At 41.6% G+C, this 8062-nt stretch overlaps 1 pseudogene; it reads left to right on the top strand.

Moving 5' to 3' along the window:
- Positions 1–347: 347 nt before the first annotated feature.
- LOC138915658 (solute carrier family 7 member 12-like) lies at positions 348–7636 on the top strand (annotated as a pseudogene).
- Positions 7637–8062: the final 426 nt, after the last annotated feature.

The raw sequence follows: 8062 nt of genomic DNA, 5'->3' as shown, positions 1-8062 counted from the left end.
GTAGTATAAAATTTGCCATTTTGACCAACTCAGTGGCATTAATTACACTTGCAATGTCGTGCAACCATCACCAGGCATATTTGAATTTCTAAATAATTAACACATGAAACATTTTAACTGTGGCCTTAAAAAGAGTTCACAAAATCTTAGAACAATTCACAAGTTAATCATTTTTAGAACAAAGTTAAGTGCAATAATATAATGCTTATTATTGCCTTAAAGATGATGGCTAAATCAAGAAAGCACGTTACAGAAGAATCATGGGGGGAATGTATAAAAATTAGCAATCCATACACAAATATCAAATTATTTTTTCAGGACTAAAACAGAAGGAAAAAGGAAAAAGCATGCAACTCCTGAGGGTAATAGGATTCTTCCCTGGAAATATGTTATTTAGTGCCATATAGGGGCAGGAATCTTTGAGTCTCCTAAAGGGGTATTAAAATACTCCTCATTGAATGTAGCTGTCTCCCTGAGCATTTGGGCTGCTGGTGCCATAGTGACTGTCATCGCCACTCTCAGTCATGCAGGGCTGGGGACGACCTTCCAGGAGTGGAGAGCCCTGTTATTTCCTCAAAAGGTCTCTGTTTCTTTCTTCAGTCTTTGGATCAAACTTTCTGTTTATCCCTTAGGAATAGCTACTCAGACCTTGTTACTGTCTACCTATATAATTCAGCCTTTCTATGCCAGGTGCCCAGATCCACAGCTACCAAAAAGACGTCCAGCTTCAGCTACTTTCTGGTTGTTTGGACTTCTGAATACTCGAGGGGTGCTAACCATGGCTTGGTTTCAAACTCTCAGTACTTTGGCGAGGATGACTGTCCTCTGCCTAATTTCCCTAACTGGGATCGAGCTGTTGGGACTGGGAAAAAGGAGAATGCGGCCAGGTTTGAGAATGCCTTTGACGCTGAACTTGCTGGTGCCTCGCAGACTGCAGAAGCCTTACTTACGCCAAGGATTGTTTTCACATTCTGGCACGTCAGTCCTGACCAACATAGCAGGTAAATCCATTTCTGAAATACTTTACAGCAGGCCTCAAGTTTTTTCTACAGCTCTATAGGGAAAGATATCTCTGATTAGTTTATTTGGGGGGGCGGATTTAATTAATTTAATCTGCTCTGCACCACGTAGAGGGAGGGCTGTCTAGTCATCACTGAGCCTCAACATATAATCATTTATATAGAATGTGCAGAATTTAGTGTTGTTCAGGTCATGTCTCTTATACAAAACTTGGTAATTTTATGAAATTTTCAAAAGAAAATTAAGACCACTCTCCTATTTTACTATATTGTATCATAACACTTTTTCAAGATAAATTGAATTTCAATTACATAAGAAATGCATTAATACAACCTATTTGTAAAAAGCAAAGCTATCACAGATTATATTATTTATTATAAATATATGTCTCCTATCAGCATTAGTAAAATGCCATGTCCTCATTTTGATTTCATAATACTTCTTAGAGATCTTTCTGTTAGAACTTAGTGATCTAACACATTCTTTCACCTGCTGCATAATATTCTTTAGTATGGCTTCACTACGTTTCCACATTAGTGGGTATTTAAAGGGCTTCCCATTCTTCGCAATCACAAGTAGTGGTATAATGTCTTAGCTTCCTGGGGCACACGTACTGCTGTTCCTGTAGGGCAATGCTTCCCCTCCCATGTCACGGCACCAAGAGAATTTGGTAATAGCTGCACAGCACGCTCGAGTAAACAAAAGAATTACATAGAAAACACTTCACTATATTTCATTTGCATTATAAAATTATAAAAATATAAAATATTAAGGAATATATTTAACATTGAAGTTCTATAAAACTTCCAAACAAATCTTTGCAAAATTTTCATGAGAAACCTGAGCTTACTCCCCTAGATGTAACACTACTATAGATTTTACGCTTGAAACACTATAATATTTTATCAAAACTTTTAATAATAATTTCTTGAAATCCTTGATTCTTGAATTATTGAAATTTTTTATGTTCCTGGTCAATAAGACACTTTGCTCACTCATGCCAATTATTAAAAATCCACAACTGACAGGACTTTTAACCGATAATGACGTTTTTCAATTGACAAATGTAATATTAAAATTTCTTGCAATAAAATTAATGAATTTTTAATCCAATATCAAGGTTTCCCAAATAATAATGCTTTAATTTACCTAGCACACATGAATTGTTACAGCAGTCACCTGGAAGCTAGCTTGGACATTAAAAAGGCACATGAGTTGGGGCTGGCCCCGTGGCCGAGTGGTTAAGTTTGCGCGCTCCGCTGCAGGCGGCCCAGTGTTTCGTTGGTTCGAATCCTGGGAGCGGACATGGCACTGCTCATCAAACCACGGCGAGGCAGCATCCCACATGCCACAACAAGAAGGACCCACAACAAAGAATATACAACTATGTACCGGGGGGCTTTGGGAAGGAAAAAGAAAAAAATAAAATCTTTAAAAAAAAAAAGGCACATAAGTCAAAAATGAAAACATTGAAGACACATGAAGGCAGAGTTTCAGGGTCACTGCCTGGAACTGCATCCTCCAGGCACTACCTTGTCTCCTCACACTCCCAGCCACGTTGCGTTAGGAGCCATGGTCCTGGGACACCTGAATCAGATTTCCTCCAGCAGCTTCCCAGGGCCCTTTCCTGTAGTGAGCACAGGTGGGTTCTGCAAAAGTCAATGCCCAGAGGTTGGCGCACCTCTTAGCTAACATAAAGCAGCTCACTAGAGCAAGCACCGGTGTTCCTCACCATGATCATCACCTGAAGACACGGCACAAAAAACCTTCAGACCCAATTTTGCTTGAGTCTCATTCTCATTCTCATTCTCCTCCTACTCCCTGGTTTGATTCATTATCAAACAAGTCAAACCTTGAATTAGGGATGAGCAAGCCATAAAGGGCACTGATAGCAAAATGTGAATGACTGCAGATCGAGATGGCTGTGTTTGAAAGGTCCAGTGAGATTTTTCTGGATCTGCAGACTATTAGAGCAGAAGGTCGAGTGAGATGAGTGCAGCAATGCTGTCAGACTGTGTGGCCAATTGAATGGGGCTGACTCTCCTAATCAAGAGCTGACAAATCTACAACACCAGATTTGGAGATCTGGCTTCCGGCATGTCAAAACGGAGGGACCCTGGCTAGAAAGAACTATCACCCTCAAGTTTGGTCCTTACAGTTTCTGAGCTGTCATATTCCTGACCAAGCGTAAACAGTGTAGCCCGCTTATGTCTAGATTCTTATTCCAGGGCCACCTGAAGGGACAACATTGAATCCCAAGCACCACTATACATCCTTTATCTTTACCTCTGAAATAAGGAATTACATTGGGTTGCAAAGCCTTCAGGGATGTCTTAGTAGCAGGCCTGACAACAGTCAAAGGAGTCTCTAGCGATGTGGACAACTGTCAGGACTGGAGTTCTAGCCACTCAACAGCAAAGGGACAAAAGATCTCTGCTTCCATAACATGACTTGGGGGACTCTTGCAAGGGCCCATCAGACAAGACACCATGCATGCATGCAGTTTAGAAAATCAGGATTACTTGAAGCACATTAATATGGGGAGTAAGTTAAAGAGACCCTCAGATTTCATAATCTGCCCAGAATTCTCATTGTTAGTGAAGGAAATTTAGGAGTAGAAATAGATAGGTGCAATACTGGCTGACCCTTAGAGGTGCATTAATCATGGCGCCACCAGCTGAGATTTACATCCGCTCCTGAGCCAAAGATCTAAAAAACAAGGTCTGGGGGAACTTGAAAGGCCAGTTCCCCAGCTCTGTGCACAAGGCTGCCCAGAAAAGCGGTGACCTCTGTCTGGCCTGAGCAACACTGTGATTTGCTTCCCATTAGAGGGACTCTTCAGAGGCAGCATACACGGGACCACTTGGAAACCCTCCTCCTGACACCTGGGAGGTTGCAATATATGTCAGTTTCAGCGGGGAAGGGGGACTTCTTGGGGTCTGGTGAGCCTGAAGCTCCCACTCTCTTGTGTAAGTTGCTGCAAGATGTAAATCTATGAAAGACTCTACCCTTAAGAAATCCGCCCTAGTCCTCCAGAAACTAAAGCTGTGCGCCTATGGGAGAAAAAAGGCTCATCAGAGAAAACGTTCCCCTCCGTTTATGGGAGACCCAAGTAGGAGAATCTAAGAGGGCAGGGCACCTGCCCCAGGCTGCTCCTCTCCTGCGTGTGGAGACCAGAGGCCCTGGTCTTAGTCTGCACTGAAGACAGGAATGTGGCAGGAAACACAAGCTAAGCATCCACAGCTTTCCCAGACACACTTAAAACTTGGTGATACTCCCAAGTCCTAAGGGTTTGACCGAAGCTGGGACCTGTTAGGGAGGACAAGGAATTTTCCACATTAAAAGCAACCAAATTAAAGTAAGGGACAATATTCCCAAAGAAATCTTTATAAAGGATACTGTTCATTTAACAGTGGTGGGAAAAATGTGGGATGGGGAAGAAAGCGTTGAGCTGACACCAGATAAAACTTTTTTATCTTTTACTCTTCCCTTTCTAAGAGAAAAACAATCTGGATTAGAGGTTAATGTGAGTTTTATAATGTCCCAAAGTTGGAGTTAAAATTATTAGCCAATTTACGGTATAAATTCAAAATTATAATTTTCCACAAACCATTAAGTTTAACTTATAAATGATAATATAGAGAGAACTAAAAATTTTACATAAAAATTTCTTTTTCTTATTCTTTGATAAATGGTTGATTAACAAATTGAACATATTCAATTCCACCAGAAAATAAAACCTCACCCACAGTTTATAAACAATTAATTCCCTTAAATCTTAAATGCATGTTAAAATGCATTGAATTTTTAAGACTTGAAATGTCTGTCTTGCATAACTTTTCTTATCACTTGTGTCTTGTAACTCTAAAAATTTTAAGTCTTAAATATGATGAATTTCAAATTCTCTTAAACAATTTAAATGCAGTTTTTAATCAATGTTTCCTACACTTGCAACTTAAAATCATACTTCTGAAAATTCATTGTATATTTCAAAGCTGATCTCTCAGATTATCTAAAATGCTAGTGTCTCATAAAAATTACAGACCCTTGGGGCAGGCTTGGTGGTGTAGTGGTTAAGTTCTCGGACTCCGCTTGGGAGGCCCAGGGTCCACAGGTTCAGAACCCAGGCGCAGACCTAGCACCACTGGTCAGGCCACATTGTGGCACCATCCCATACAAAACAGAGGAAGATGGACACAGATGTTAGCTCAGTAACAATCTTCCTCAAACAAAAAGAGGAAGATTGGCAACAGATGTTAGCTCAGGGCCAATCTTCCTCACAAAATAAATAAATAAAATTTTAAAAAATTACAGACCCTCTAAGTAACTGGCACAAATTGTATAACTTAGCAGAAAATAAACAGTATCAAGGATTTTCATTTGCCTGATCGTTGTTGCCTTTGATTTTAAACATTCTCATCTTATACTGGGTTTCCTAGAAGCAGAGTCTGAGATGGGGATCCTCGTGCCAGCGTGTTACAGAGGGAGTGCTCTCCGGAGACACTGGTGAGAAGGCAAGGACGCGGGATGGGGCAGGGGAAGGAGCTGAGCAAAGATGTGGTTTCGGTTGAAGTCCAGCCTCAGCCAGATTCTACAGAGCACCCTAGGGCTGCACTGTCCAACCTGGTCACCACTGGCCACATGGGGCTAGTGAGCACTTGAAATGCAGCTCGTCAAACTGCAATGTTCTACAGGAGTAAGACGAGAAATCAAGATCTTGAATGAACGAAACCATGTCAACTAGCTCATTAATAATTTTACAAACGTTACCTATTGCAATGATAACATTTTGGATATTTGTGGGTAAACAAAATATATTATTCAATACATCTCACCTGTTTGGTTTTTTATGTAGCTACCAGAAAATTAAAAACTACACAAACAGCTCATATTATGTTTCCATTGGACAGCACTGCTAGAGTAGGAATAACACAAACTCTTCCCAACCCGAGGCAATAGGGTTGGGCTTCTGTACCCTCTGTTAGTCAGTCAATGGCTGTGGGCTGCTTCTGAGGAAAGGATATAAACTTCCAGACTTTTCCAAGCAAGGCCGCTTACCCTCCTCCCTGCCCATCCTCCCAAGGACGGAGAGTGATTCTCAGGAGAAGGGTTTGGCTGTGGGGCACTAGCAGCCGTTACTCACGGAAGCTGAGCAGGGGAGAACCCACAGTCCATGGGTCTGGGTGAGACTCCTATGCTTTCCTAAGTCATGAGGTCGTTTGCTCTCACCTGGGGCCAGAGTCACTATCTAAGGGGACTGAAGTGCCAGGTGGAAGATCCGGACTTAGTGGTTGCTTGTACTTCCCAACCAGTGAGCCCCAGGCCGCCAAAGCAGAACGTGCGAACTTAACCGCTGCGCCCCTGGGCCAGCCCCAGATTATAAGTAATTTTTATTTCCTTTTTTTATACTGTTCATATTTTCCATAATTAGCACGTTGTACTTATGATCAAAGAAATACCATTTTTCTAATACCAAATAATTATATTGCCACAGAATCAAGTGATGAATTTTTATGACAACATTGAGTCTTTAAGAAAATATTAAATTATGTTCAGTTTACTTTAACAAGGCAGAGCAGTATTTGAAATGCATTAGAAAAATTCCACCAAATTTTAATTTTTTTAAAACAGTTACTCCTGAAAGAAGAGTTGTTCAGTTACCTAGAAAATTCATTTACCGAGAACAACTTAACTCTTCAAATATTCTGGATAAAGACCAAATGATACACCGGTAAAAACATAAACTACAAACATATTGTCTATACAGACAGACACAGAGGTATACGAGCCTGTAGGAGCAGAGCGTGTGTGGTCTGGGAGAGGCTGTGACTACAGCCAAGATGCCGTGGCACTCCAGCGACCGCATGTCCCGCATAATGGATGTGTCTTCAAGGCCGGAGGTCACAAAGAGGATCAGCCCAGCGGCTGCACACTGAACTGAAATGCTGCTCTGCCGTCTGTGTTCGGAGCCTTCACAAAAATAAGAAGGTTTGAAATTTATTTTGAAAAACCTCCATTTAACATGCCTCAAAAAGTCAAAAGGTGGCTTCACGCACCTTCTCTGAAACGAGTATAAAAATGTTATGCTGAATCTAAAAGAAAAACATAAATTTTGCAAAGTAAACAAAAGCACGTTACCATTACTCCTCCCACAATTTGGTCTCAGGAATACAGAAACACATGCAAGGAGATTTTTGAAACAAAGTGAGGGAGAGAACTGTAACCTGTTTACACTCTACTTCAAACCAGTCAGCAGTTCTGTAAAAATCTGCCTCACTAACATCTCCTCAGGTACTCCCCCTCTTCATTCCCACCCGCAGGACCCAGGCCCTGGTCTTTCCCACCTGGTTTACAGCAACACCCTCCTAATCTACATGCTCACCTCTGGTCTCCTCCCTCCGATCCAGCCTCCACTCAGTTTCCAGAGATAATGCTATAAACACACATCAAATCCTGTCACTTCCGCTTAAATACTCTGTGGTCTTGTTTTCTTGCATCTCCTCCCAATCTCGCTCTCACAGCTGCTGTGACCCCCCACACCGTCACCCCACCACCACCTTCCTTCAGACCAAATACCAACTTCTCCGCTGACCACAGCAGGCTCTCCAAAACCTGATTTGAGCACGACTTTCTGTCCGCACCTCTTGCCGCCTCGTGCACACACATGCCCTCACCACACACCAGCCTTTCTAAACAACTCACCATTTCCACAATAGACACTCCTCTCTCTGCCTTTCCAAGAAGGCCCCCTCACCGCCCCCAGCCTGACTTAGATGCCTGTCTCATGCTTGATGTCATACTAGTAAGATTGAGTCCAGATACAGTGCCCATTTTGCACCTCATGAATATTCATATCTATGACATAAAGCAAGCCCAAGGCAGACTGAAGCACAGTTTAAAAACACAAAACTACAGAGTGTAGTACCTGAAAACTGTTGATTACAGATTATTTAGAATATTAACAATAGACTCTTTAAATTTTAGAATTGAGATCTCCTATAGAGACTGAAACCAGTAAACAGTTAGTCACTGATGATTAAGT

Source organism: Equus caballus, chromosome 9, assembly GCF_041296265.1.
Source record: "Equus caballus isolate H_3958 breed thoroughbred chromosome 9, TB-T2T, whole genome shotgun sequence".
In the NCBI taxonomy this organism is placed as follows: Eukaryota; Metazoa; Chordata; class Mammalia; order Perissodactyla; family Equidae; genus Equus; species Equus caballus.
Note: the sequence above shows the minus strand (reverse complement) of the source record. Positions and strands in the feature narration are given on the sequence as shown.